Genomic DNA, 14,069 nt, shown 5'->3' with positions numbered 1-14,069 from the left:
GGCACACGTGCATCCACAGGTTTCACAAAATTCCTGAAAGCCCCCTGACTCCTCACCGCCCCCCACCCACCCCGCAGGTTAAGAACCTTTGAGATACACAGGGCATCGATTAAGCTAACCAATGGTATAGGTGTTCTTGCTGGGGCATAATTACAATGACCGTATTTTCAGAACCAAAAGCTGGGGTGCAGATTTGGGCACATAGCTGGAAACCAAGACAGGATATTGAGATGACAATTGTTCCAGGAAACCCAAGACATTCAGTCACTTTAGATTAAAAAAAATTTTTTCTTAGTGTTTATTTTACTTTTGAGAGATAGAGACAGAGTGGGAGAGGGACAGAGAGGGAGGGAGACACAGGATCTGCAGCAGGCTCCAGGCTCTGAGCTGTCAGCACAGAGCCCGACGCAGGGCTCGAACCCACGAACCGTGAGATCACGACCTGAACCAAAGTTGGACGCTTAACCGACTGAGCCACCCAGGTGCCACCTGTCGCTTTAGAAATTAGACTGTGAGGAAGTGATGAGAGCGGGGCGGGGGGGGGGGGTGGGAATGTGGTTTGGGGGGCGGGGTTGGCCATAGTCATACCAAAAGACTTAGAATAAGCAGTCGCCCTGAGGACCGCAGTGTTTCCGGAAAAATCAGTACCAGATTCGGGATCTTTTATCATCCCTTTCAGTGGCCTTTTCCTCAACTCCACCCCTGGCATTTATTTCAGATCAGACCCTCTCCCCCCACCCCCGCCCCCCAACCTGTCCCTTCTAGTTCTATTTCCCAGAGAAAGCCTAGCAAAACACTTCCTCTGTTGTGGCCTCCTGTCTCTGGCTTTTCTTCTAGGCCAGAACACATGTCACAGTGATTGGACAGATCCTGTCTTTTTTTTTTTCCTTTTTTTTCTCTTATTTTTTCCTCCTTCTCCTTCTCTCTCTCTCTCTCTAGCAGCTGTGATTTCGAAGACGCTTTTCTGATGTCAGACCTCATTTTAAATCTCACAACCCAAATTGTGATCAGCGTCCGTAGCAGAGTAACAAACAGGAAAAAATGGAAAAAAACTGAAAACCTCTCAGACAATAATTTCTGTCAGTCAACCCACAAAAGTTTCTTCTGCCCCTCACTGGTGCTCGGAACGAAAACCTCGCTCTTGTGAGCGAGGTCCCAGAACCGGTGGTATCAGTTTCACCTGGGAACTGGCTAGAAATGCAGAGTCACAGGCTCTTCCTCTTCTTCCACAGGCTTAGAGAATGAGAAGCTGCATTTAGCAGGATCCCCGGGAGATTTGGAAACACATTACAGTTGGTCAAACTGCGTTAAAGGCAGGTGCCCGGCTGTTGGTTAGAGCGCCCCACCTGGCCAAAAGCTGTTATTACAGCCATCTTGGAGAAACCAGGAGACAATCTAATGTACAGTCTGAACTAGCTACGCACATAGATCATAGGGGTGTCCCTTTTTCCTTCATGAAAAATCGAAGATGGTCCCTCTCCACGACATGAGTGCAGCATGATGAACCACCAAAAGGACCGCCGTTCTAAGGGTCCAAAACCTGGGGCTCCCGGATGGTTCAATGGGTTAAGCATCCAGCTCTTGATTGCGGCTTGGGTCATGATCTCATGGTTTGTGAGTTCAAGCCCCGCGTGGGGCTCTCTGTGCTGACAGCATGGAGCCTCCTTGGGATTCTCTCTCTCTCTCTCTCTCTCTCTCTCTCTCTGCCCCTCCCCTGCTTGCACGCTCTCTCTCTCTCTCTCAAAATAAATAAACATTAAAAAAAATAATAAATGTCCCAAACCTGTCTTCTAAGTGTGGCCCTGCCACTTACTTACCTGGATTTCCCTAAGGTCCTGTCTCATCTGATTCAAAATAGAGTGAATATTACCCTTCGTGTCCATGGGGCAGCGTTTCTGGGAATGTCAAATGGAAGGGGTGCAGAGTCATGGTTAAGGAGGAATCTTGAGCTCTAGATTTAGCCCCAAATACAAAGTATTTGTCCACCACTTCTTAGCTGAGTCGCCTTAGGTAAGTAGCTTGCCCTCTCTGTTATCAAAGTACCTCCCACATAAGGTTGTTGTGCAGAGTAAACATTGTAACATGTTAAGAAGCAAAGGCGCCCTGCCGGCACCCAGGAAGTAACCGGTAAGTGTTATCGCCTATGTGAAAGCAGTTTTGTGAAGAGGTCTACATACAGGCTGTATCCTCAGTGGTGGGTGGGCAGGTAAGGCGATCCCCAGATGGGAATTAAAGATGTCACCCTGTGGCTCACCAAGGAATTTCCCGGACCTCTGTCCAGGAGCCCTACTGTATACATGGCGGCACCAGGACTTTGGGAGTAACTCGGCGCTTCTCCACGACACGCAGGTAGCAAAGCCGCGAAGTCACAGGCCTCTTTGTAAAAACCCACGAAACGGTGTTCAGTTACAGCGTTTGCTCACACACGCTCACAAATGATCACTGCTGGCACTGCTGCTATTTAATGTTTAGTTTCCTGGAAGACTATCTTGAGATAGATTCGAATAAACCTAAGAGGGAGATAAGCACCAAAGGGTGTAATCAACAGGACTTCCTCAGTTTTTCCAAACAGGACTTGATGAAACTCGTCCACTGTGAAAATTAAAACAGACCCCTCTTCCTTGTGAAATTCTCGTGTTTTAAGGGCTTTACAGGTAGTAGAATTGCATTTGATGCTCTTCTGGGCTAGAGAAGAATAATATCCCCATTTCACACACGGTGACACTGAGACCCAGGGAGAGAAAGAGATTTGCCTCGGGCCACGCACCTGGTTGCCGCTGAAGCCGGACCCCCGGTCTGCGAGCCATTGTGCTTTCTGGGCGTGAGCCAGACTCGCTGTATTGTTTGGCTCCGGCCAAGGTCCCGTTCACTGAACATCCGGGAGGAAAAGAGCGTGAGGACCACCAGGCAGACGGAGGGTCGCATAGCAACCTCATGCTTGAGCCTGGTGAGTGAGGCTCCTCAAGTTTTTAAAGCGCCATCACTAACAATAGCCTGAGAGGGGACAGCTACAGACGCTGTCCTCCTCCTCCTCCCTTGCAACTGAAGGTCTCTGCTGGGTCATCCTTGAGAAAAGCATGTGAAATCATGGGAGGCGAACCCCTGCGGCTTTTATCCAGCACACACGCCACCTGACTGCGCTCACTCACCTCCTGGGTGAGGGTGCGGCCGTGTGGATGGTACTCGTGAAGTATCTGCCTCCGTTTCTCTCTCTCCCCTCCAAAGCTGGGCTTCCATCCAGGTTGGGGAAGCCCAGCCTGCTTGATTGCCAAACACATGGTCCTCAGCCTCCCCGTATTAATCTCCCCGAAAGTAATCACCTTGGCTGGAATCACCTTAGGGGCAAACGTTTCTAATACCTACATTTGTCACTCTGGGAGAAGCCGTGCCAATTACCGTGGCACCAACTATAAATCTCATGGCTTCTAAAGAATATTAGATATTTAATTAGATCTTGAAAACCCTCCTCACCTAGTACCTTAAGGGTCTCCGGGCCCTCTTCTGAAGCTGATAATTAAAGAAAGAACTCTTCCCTGAGTCTGCGTCTTCCTCTGGGAATCAGAAAACGCCCATCAGAATAATTACTAAGCCTCAATATTGGTCTGACTTGGGTAGGCATAAGGAGCAGCAAAAGAAATTTAAATGCAGCCATTTGCCCCCAAAGAACTTCCAAGCTAGTTGGCCATTTATTTATTATTCAAGTGTTCCATAAATATTTATTAAGGTGGAAATAATGGTCCCCCTAGATGTCCACCTCCTAATCTCCAGAACCTGTGAAGGTGTTAAATTGCATTGCCAAGGAGAAGTAAGGTTGCAGACGGAATGAAAAGTGCTAATCCACTGACTTTACAATAGTGAAATTAGCCTGAATAAAATGAAATTAAAGTAAAATACAGTAAAGTAAAATAAGATAAGATAAAATAAAATAGTGAGATTAGCCTGGATTATCTGGATGGGCCCAAGGTAATCACCAGGGTCCTTGAAAGTGGAAGAAGGTGAGGCACGTGGGTGGCTTCGTTGGTTGAGTGTCCAATTCAGCTCAGGTCGTGATCTCACAGCCCTTGGGGTCGAGCCCCACGTCAGGCTCTGGGAGCCTACTTCGGATTCTGTGTCTCCCTCTCTCTCTGCCCCTCCCCTGCTTGCACTCTGTCTCTCAACAATAAATAAGTGTCACAAAACATTAAAAAAATAATAAAACATTAACAAACAAACAAACAAACCAGGATTAAAACCTACTTTGCTCAGAGGCTCCTAGCAGGGGCCCTCCCCACAGCCTCTGGCTCAGAGGGGTGGTTCTCATTAGTCATTGGCGATCCCCCTGGTCTCTGTCCTAGAACTAAGTCTGAATGAAACAGGAAAAGGAAAGACTGTGCTGAACGGCGGTCAGTAAGATACATTCCTCTATCAAGCATGTAGAAGCACCCAAACAGGGAGTCTGTCACCATGATCTCTTTCGCCCTCCAGGACTCACCGACGTATGGCTGGTTCAGATGTATGCATGAGCCAAAGCACTTTTGCTCGAAAGCGTCCGAGGGAAACCAGAGCCACCCTGCTCCAGGATTTAACAAACAGGCCAGTGCAGAAACACGCAGGCCAGCGGCAAGCTTTTGGGTGGTCAGGTCACGTGATCAAGTAACATCTCTCTTCCCCGAAACAGCGGCTGGAGAAGCTTCTCAAATGTGCAGCGTGAGAAAGATTATTAAAGTGTTTCTTTTAAGATGACTTTTTAATTGCGAAATAATAATCTCCCGGCATCTCTGCCTCACCGAGCTTAGGGAAATATTCAGCGAGCGTTTGTGTGTCCTAAGAGAGAGGCTGATGCATAATTGCAAATTATTACCACCTCTGTAGGTCACGATGCCCAGATTATCTCCCAGCAGGCTGACAATCAGAAATCTGCTTCTAATCTGGTGGTTTTTCACAGCTGGTAACCTTTTCCTTTATTCCTGGATAGAATGGAAATTAGTGTTGTATGCCTCCGCCTTTTGCTTTCATGGACCATTTATCGTATCAAAGCCCATTTGTCTGTGTACCAGCCTCACCGAATTAGGTAAACAGAGTTCCAGGAGGAACCAACAGCTGTTACCCAGACAAGTAATCACAAAACACAAAGCTTCAGTTCAGCAGCTGCCACATAAACATCGTTTTCAAAAATACGGCAGCTAAGAGGCAGCGTGAGGAGAGAACCTTCAGGGGACTGTTTATAGGCGCTTGGTTTGAAACGGAGGCTTGAATTCCCAGTTCCTTACTCGGGCCAAATAGCGCTCCAGTTCTGGCCCTGCCCACCTCTCTGAGCTCCCTTCTCCCCCTCAGAAGCTCCCTGGCCATCAGGGTGTCGGGTCCAGTGCTAAATGCATTCCCAGCATTGCTTCCCTTCATTCTCACAGCAACCCTTGAGGCAGATACAAGGACGGCTAAAGCCATTCAGAGAGGTGCAGTAATCTGCCTGGGGGTGCACAGCTAGAAAGGGGACGGGCTCCTCGTATCAGTCTGATCTTTGTGAAAACGGTAAGGGAGACTTCCGCAGGGGGTGTCAAGACTATCACCATAGAGGAGAGAGACCAGGCTCAACTCTGGAACTCGGGATTTAGGTCCGGTGAGCTTAGTGTGAGGGCCAGTGGATGGAAAGTTGCTAGAAGGGGACCTCGGGGGTAGGTAGCGGCATCCTTGCTAAACTGACTTCACGGGATTCTTGCCAACTGGCTTATACCTCAAGGTGGAGGTCAAGGTCAAGGCCTTATAAGGTCAAGGACATACCTCAAAGTGGGGGATGAGGAACTTGACCAGATGGCAAGAGCGGGGTGATCCCCACTAAGCTGACTTAGCAGGCTTTCCTGTAAAATTGGGCTAGGCAACCCAGAACAGGAAGGGCAGGGGGGTACAGCTGATGCTTCGTAGAAAAGAGGGCTCTGAGGAACCTGAACTAAAATCTGGGCAGAGAGGGTCTTCATCAGGGTGCTGATGTGAACCGGGCAGACAGTTCCTACCCTCATGAGCGTGGAGTCTAAGGTCAAACGGTGACTGTATTGTTGTCTGTGAGGTCACAGCCATCCATAGTGGGCCAGGACCCTCCCGTGGGTTTCCTTTCCTTTCATCAGTGTCTGACCAGGTGGTAGAAGGTGGAGGTGATGGCAGCAGAGAGGGGAAGTGACGAGAGGAAGTGTGGCAGCCTGCGTGGGTAGCCTGCGTGTTGCAGGACCTGGCAATGATCGGCTCACCCCTGGGAGAGGCTGCCAGCCCAGGGCTGGTCTCAGCCCTGTATCCCTTGGCTCCTGGCCCTTTCTCCCTGGTTTGTCTTGTCTGGGGGGTGTCATCTGACCCCGACGTACCACCGAGATTTGGACGGCGCCTTGACTTGCCAGGCCCTGATGGAGAGTTAGTTCCAAGGGCAGGAAGACTGGGGAGATGGTTTCCAGCTTGATTATACTGGATCCTTCTCAGTCCTGCATTTTGTTAAACCCTGGGGGCCCCGGTCCTCGTCGGCAGCAAGGAGAGCCTGTTGTCTGTGGACATACTACAAGGACATTGTAAGCTAGAACTATTTAACAGGATGTAGATGTGGGATGAAAAAGAGAGAGGCTTCTTGTTTTCTTCCCCGGGCTACCTGGAGGTTCACCAACAAACCTGCGTGCAATGGACATCTTGCCACCTTGCCCTCAGCTTCTAATGCAATTTCCTCCTCTCTCCCACTTAGACAACTCGTGTCTCCAGTCTTCTTCAGCCTTACTATCAAGCAAACCCCCTGAAACAATTTTCTCACAATTAGATGCGGGGCTTGAACTCACGACGCTGGGATCAAGACCTGAGCTGAGAGCAAGAGGCAGACGCTTCACCAACTGAGCCACCCAGGCGGCCCTAAACCATTTGCTAACAGGCAAGGTATACATTACAAATGAAAGACATCTGAGGGTGTCTATTTATGTATATGTACATATACATGTATATATTAAGTAGCAGTCAGACACAAAAACACAGAGAAAGTATAAAAAACCACGTTTCGTAAGGAGCCAAACGTCATACGTGGATTTTGCCATTGGAGTCTCACGGCTTTTATGCAAATCCCAGCTCTATCTGTATCTGCTCTATGTTACTTAGCTGTTTACCTGCTCTCCGTCTCAGGATGTTTATCTGCAAAGAGAGAGAAGTGTCTACCTTGCAGGGTGGTTCTGGGATTTAATCCAACCCATCCATGTAAAGCAAGGAACACCCTTTCCTCAAACGCCTCACACACGGGGCCCTCGTGCGTAAGTGGTTGTCGTTGATGACGATTTCTGACACAGAGAGACTAAAACTCACACGGTCACGGGGTTAAGGAAAGGAAAACGAGTTACCCCCGGGGATGCCGTGGTGCAGGAAGATGCCATCAGGAATACATTCTTCACCTCTCCCAAACTGACACCCATTTTAATCTCCACGCAAGGTCAGAGTTAGGCTCCGGTTGAGGCAAAACTGCCGACATCTCGTTTCCCACGAGGCTACGCAAACTAGCCCACTTAGGCGCCCAGCACCTGTTTGGGGGACACAATGTTACTTTTGACGGTGAAGAAAGACAAACAGCGTTCAAAGAAGCGAGTTCTGCTTTGTACCCCTGCCTCTGAAGCACATCTGTATTCTGAATGACGACGCGGAAAGGAAATACGTCCCGACAGCAGCTGCCTCTCACCCCCTCCGTGTATGTCCCGCCGAGACTTGTTAATGAGGGTGGCATCCTTCGAGAGCGTCTGGTTGGGCGTGTTTCATGCTAGGCATTTTGCTTCCGTGTAGATACACTGAAGCAAGTTCTTTAGGAATACACGATTGCAAAAACCGATAAAAGCGAACCCCATGCGTACATCGTGTGTGTATATGTATCCGTGGGTATGTGGCAGGCCGGTCGCCAAGCCAGGATGCCAGAGAGGGGAGTGGCTCCCTGTCCACACTGCCTCTTCCCCCGTAGAGAACCCACCACTCTCTGGAGACAGGGTGCCCCCCACCTCTCACCGCCCCTGCCCCCCTTGGGGGCTGCCCCTATAGAGCAAGCCAGCCTCTCTCTCTCTCTCTCTCTCTCCCCCCTACCCCACTCCCACCAGCTGGCCTCCATGTATCCCGGCAGGTTTCCCCCCACTATTTGGCTTCCCACCCTTTCTTCAGGCAAAACCAGCCTCTCCATAACCCCCCAAGTGTTTTATTCTCTGGGCTTCTGTCTCCTGGAGCGACTGTCACCTTCACGAAAGCCCATCAAAATCCTCCCTGCCCTTCAAAGCCCAGATGAAATCCTGCCTTTCTGCATTTAGCCAAACACTATGTATTGATACCCATGTGCGGAGGCAACCGTGGTGGGGATAAGAGGCATCGCTCTCTGTCTCCCGGAGTCTAGGTTTTCGTGGGGAGAGGCAGAGAATTACGGAAAACGAAACACGGTATCATGTAGAGAAGAGTGCTTCAAAGAGAAATAAAGTGGGTTAAGGGAACAGGGAATGGCAGTGTTTTAGCTACTCTTTGGGGCAGCAGACCAGGCTCCCCCAGGAAGGTTTCCTTTATCCCCGGGAGGAAACTGCATCCCTCCCCTGAACCCCTACTCATCGCTCTAATGGGGCACCGCCCCAAGTGCCTTCAGCAAAACACGAGGTCCGATCACTGCTAGTGGGTCTTATGGGGGCAAAAAAGAACTCCGGGGCCAAGTACATCCGAGAAAAGCTGGGGTCCACGAAATAAAGGAGGCTTCCTTACAGCCGGACTTTGAGGGAACTTTGCCATGTTAATACAGAGCAGAGATCTGCAAGGGGAGGCATCAAATGCCACTGTCCCCAAACGTTGTTTGACCACAGTGCTCTCCCACTGGGCGCTTCACAGGGTAAGTTTGCTTGGATCCCCTTCTAGAACATTAGCTCTTCAATGACAAGTATGACAGCCAATCTCTGTACCCTACATATGATAATACAGCTCACGCCATACAGTAGGCATCAGCAAGTAAGCTTTCAGGAGCGCCTGGCTGGCTCTGTCGAAAGAGTGTGCGACTCTCGATCTCAGAGTCATGAGCTCGAGCCCCACGTTGGGTGTAGAGATTACTTAAATAAATAAATAAACTTTAAAAAATAAAAAACAGGGGCGCCTGGGTGGCGCAGTCGGTTAAGCGTCCGACTTCAGCCAGGTCACGATCTCGCGGTCCGTGAGTTCGAGCCCCGCGTCGGGCTCTGGGCTGATGGCTCAGAGCCTGAAGCCTGTTTCCGATTCTGTGTCTCCCTCTCTCTCTGCCCCTCCCCCGTTCATGCTCTGTCTCTCTCTGTCCCAAAAATAAATAAACGTTGAAAAAAAATTAAAAAAAAAAAAACAAATAGGTACTTTCATTGCTAGAGACCTGTTTCTTCTTCTTTTTTTTTTTTTGAGTAACTTTCTTCTTTTTTTTAATGTTTATTTATTTTGAGAGAGAGAGAGCATGCACAAGCAAGGAAGGGGCAGAGAGAGAGGGAGAGAGAGAGTTCCAAGCAGGCCCTGAGCTGTAGGCGCAGAGCCCCATGCGGGTCTCGAACTCACGACCCCTGAGATAGTAACAAGAGCTGAAATCGGGAGTGGGAGGTTTAACTGACTGAGCCACCCAGGCGCCCCCTAGAGACCTGTTTCAAATCCTCTCGGATGTGCTAGGAGGGAGATCAGGGGCAGGTAGGAGCCTGCTGGGGGGAACGTGAGCTCACATTTGCTGTCGTTGTAAAAGAAAAGAAAAGAATTAATAAGGATGCCTGCTTCTAGGATCCATCTCCCAAAAATACCCTAGGAAGAAACCTCTAAGAATCCCCCCCAAAGCGTGCACTCTGTGTGGAGGACGGGAGCTGCTATTTCCAAGAAGACTGCACGACAATTGGAAGTGGGGGAACTACAACCCTCAGGTTATGCTCATTTGGTGGCCGCCAGACACATGTGGCTAAGTTACCTGAAAGTAAATCAAATTCAAAAAAATTCAAAAAAAAATTTTTTTTTAATATTTATTTTTGAGAGACAGAGCGCGAGCAGGGGAGGGGCAGAGAGAGAGGGAGAGACACAGAATCCGAAGCAGGCTCCAGGCTCCGAGCTGTCAGTACAGAGCCCGATGCGGGGCTCGAACCCGTGAACCGCGAGATCGTGACCTGAGCCGAAGTCAGACGCTCAACCGACTGAGCCACCCAGGCGCCCCCCAAATTAAGAATTTTTAGTTCTTTAGTCACACCAAGTAGTCAAGCGCACAACTGGTCAGTGGCTGCTGCATTAGAGAACATAGGTAGAGAGACGATTTCCCTCACTGCAGAAGGTTCTATTGGACAGTGCTGCCCGAAGTATAACCCTCCCCCACCAGCTCCTTGAAACTGCTCCAAAATAGCCTGTGTCCTTTTCTGGCTTTTCCGCTGAGGACCTCACCCTCAATAACCAGCACCCTCTGTCCCCAACAACACCATGATGTGGCCATTTTAAGGTAGCCAGCCGTGGGACAAACGTGAGAGCAGCGGCTAGCAGCAAATTGGTGTGGTCTCAAAGGGTTTGTCTGTCTCTCTCTCTCTCTCTCTCTGCCCACCCTGAAGTGATTATGACACCAGTGACACCATACTCCGCGTGCCAGAGTGTCATTCCTGCGAGCAGAGCTCAGGCAGCATGGTTCCTGCCGAGGTGTCAAGAACGCATTGGATGAGGCACCAAGATAGGTGGCTGGTGGAGCCTGTATCCGAGGAGAGATATGAGTTCCTGCCTCCCCTCGCTCACCAGAACGGGCAAGAACGCTTAACCAGGGTTGAGCTTCGAGTTCTGGGTGGGCAGACCTCGAGGCCAAGGTGAGGACACAAAGGGTGAATTCCCTGTGCGGTGGAGTCCGTGGTTCTTCCGCAGACGCCGAGCTTCCCACATGCACTGGAAAATCTGAAGCCAATTTCACGACTAATTCACAGGCTAATTGGGACCAGACTGCTGGTCGCCGTGCGGCACAGTCACGCCATTATGTGCATCCTAGACCGAGCCTTCATTTAGATTACAAATTTTCCCAGCACAGTTGTTACTGGTAATTAAACCTACTTGATTGTTCCATTATACAGAGATTACATGATGGTAAAGGAATCAGACATAACTAATCTTTATCTCATTTCTAAAGGGGCACAGAAACGAGAACCAACAATGGCATAAAATACAGGAGTGATGCCCATCCATTTTTGTGGGGTTTTGCCAGCCTGGCTCATGGAAACACAGAGATTGAAGCCATCTTAGCACGCAAGCATGTATCTGTTTTATTGTTGCACAATGAAAATTAAACATGGATGAAAACACCATGAATTGCTTTGAAAAATCACATTGGCGGCGCCTGGAAATAAATTCTCAGCGATTCACATTCTTATAATCTAGTTCTAAAAGCATTTCCCTATAATCCCTACCTAAACTTTAATTCATCGTCCACACCTGCTGCCAGAAATCAAGGGCTGCCTCAAGTCATTGACTTTTTGGCTGAAGTGACTACCCAGGCTTCCTGGGCCTGGCTGATTTCCACTATTTTTTAATTGAATTGAATTGTATTGTATTGTGTTATTTTATTTTCAGATTCGAGTTCCATTTCTCCTCCTTTCAAAGTGTACACTCCGAACAGAATTACCCGAAGGTCTGGATGCAAATGCGGATGCTTGGGTCCCACCTGAGTCAGGATCCCCGAGGCCACAGCCCAAGAGCCTCCATGTTGAATCAGCCCCCAGGAGATCCTCGTGCAGACTGAGACTGCTCACCGCCACATCTGACACCGAACCCTCAAGAGTAAGGACCAACTGATACGTGTCTTTATGTCTCTGACATCCGACTCCATGCCTAGCCGAGAATGGGCACTTGACCAGAGAACGTACTGAACCAAACTCATAAACTCTTTCCTTTCTAATGGGTCCAAAAAAAAAAAAAAGAAAAGAAAAGAAAAGAAAAAGGCAAGGACCACGTGATGTGGGGATCAGTCCACTCCAGCCCACTTTCTACAAAACAATCACTCAACTTTCCCCTGGGGCCTCCCCTGAGACGAATCTGCCCAAATTGCCAGCTCCCAAGACCAGAGAGGAAGAATGTTCCAGTGGCACCAGAAATGGTAGTTCCTGGCCCTCGTGGCCACCACCTGTCGTCTCCTCGGAGGATGCCACATCAGCAAGTGCTACAAGGAGGGGGCTTTATCTTCTCAATATCAAACGTCGCCCTTTGGAGCCCTTAAACCAGTGTCTTTGACCTTTACAACAGAATCATCTAGATGCTCTGGCGCACCTGGCTGGCTCAGTCAATTTTGGCTCAGGTCATGATCTCACAGTTCGTGAGTTTGAGTCCCGTATCGGGTTCAGTGCAGAGCCTGCTTGGGATTCTCTCTCTCTTCCTCTTTCTGCCCCTGCCCTGCTCATGCTCCCTCTCTTTCTCTCTCTCTCTCAAAATAAATAATTTTTTTTTTAAAACCTTAAGCAACAAAAAAGAAATGTACGTTCCTGGGTGGGTTTTACTCTGAGATAAGTGTCTGTGGGATGGGATCTGGGGCACTGAGGTGTCCATGCAGCATCCTTTCCCCCAAATGATTTTGATGCTGAGCTCCCCCCACTCCACCCCGCCTTCCCATCTGCAGAGAAATTCCTATTGAAACCCGGTCCTCAAAGAACTCCTTCAACTTCCTCTCCTTAAAAGTGGGGGAAGACTGTGGCTCCTTAACTCTGTCTGATTTCGGGGTGGGGGACAGTTGATGGAGGATGGGGCTGTGCGTTGGCAGAGTTGGGGGGGGGTGGGAAGCGTCTGCTTTGCAAATCCCCAACCCAGCAGTTGTAGCCAGTATACTCGGATCGGATGCATTGGGGAGACACTCCCCTGTGACTTCCTTCTAAGGAAGAGCCCCTCCCACAAACTGAAGGTATGGGGGAAACTCAGATTTCCCAGGAGAATAATGCTCAGTACGCGTTCCCCAATAGTTTCCCTTCTCTCCACAGCCTACTTGGACCCCACTGCCTGTGTCCAGCAGAATTCATTGTTTGCTATACCCCTCATCCCCCAGAGCATTTAGCCCTTTTCCTGGATTAAAGCACTCATCTGGCAATAAAGTTAATTGTTTGTCGTAGGTCTTGCCCCCAGATATCCTTTGCTCCTGAAGGCTGATTGGTATTTTCTTATCTCTGTGCCACCCAGGCTTGGCCATGGGGTGCTGCTCAAATAAAGGTTCCAGATGGGTGGGCTGCAGATAAGGTCCACCCTGCAGCCTGGGATGTGCTTCTTTGAGAGAAACACCAGGGAGGTGTTGGCTTCGCAGGCTGGCCTGGACCTTGTTACAGCTTTGCCTCTCTTTTACACATTTTCCAGAATTATGTCACTACCAACAAATGTGTGAGCAGAAACTACAGAGACAAGCCATTTCCCCTAAAAGACATTGCCCGTTAACCTTGAAGCCTGTGTTGTTTTGCAGGTGCAGAGATATACACACACCCATACATATATAATCTTATTATGATGTACTTCACCTTGTGATGTTCCCTGTGGCTGTGGCTTCCAGCCTTAAAAAGCCATAACAACGAAATGTTTTTACAGCAGTATATCTGATCTTGAAAGAAGATGCTGTGGACAGGGCCTTGGTACACAGCAAAGCGTCTCGGGATGCCGCATTTTACGTTAAAGCAACCTGGACCCCTGCCACGCTCTTTCTCATGTTGGGGTTATGTGAATTTTTCTGGACGTCCAAAGCATCTTTTTCTGTTCCTTGGGTCCAGACTTTTGGAAGAGCCCCCTGCTCGCCCCCCTACTTTCACTCCCTACTTTTAATTCATTCCCACTCTGCTTCCACAGAGATCTCCTGGGAAACCCAGACCTGTTATTCTGCTCCCTTCTGGAAGAAGTTCAACCTCCATTTTGTTTTGGCTTCCAAAGCCTTTTCATCTGTTCCCAGAGATCCATTCTGAAAAATGTCCCTTTCTGTTCCCGTGTGCTATGCTGAGCAAGACCCCTCCCACGCTGCCTTCTGCTGTTCCCTCCGCCCAGAATGTCAACTTCCCCACCTGGGCCTCTTGAAATCCCACCTACCTCTCAAATCCCACTGGAGTGCCGGATGCAGTTAATCGGACGGCTCGAAACTAGGCTCCACCATT

Source organism: Prionailurus viverrinus, chromosome E2 (genome assembly GCF_022837055.1).
Source record: "Prionailurus viverrinus isolate Anna chromosome E2, UM_Priviv_1.0, whole genome shotgun sequence".
Taxonomy (NCBI): Eukaryota; Metazoa; Chordata; class Mammalia; order Carnivora; family Felidae; genus Prionailurus; species Prionailurus viverrinus.
The sequence above is the reverse complement of the archived record's forward strand: the minus strand, read 5'-3'. Positions refer to the sequence as shown.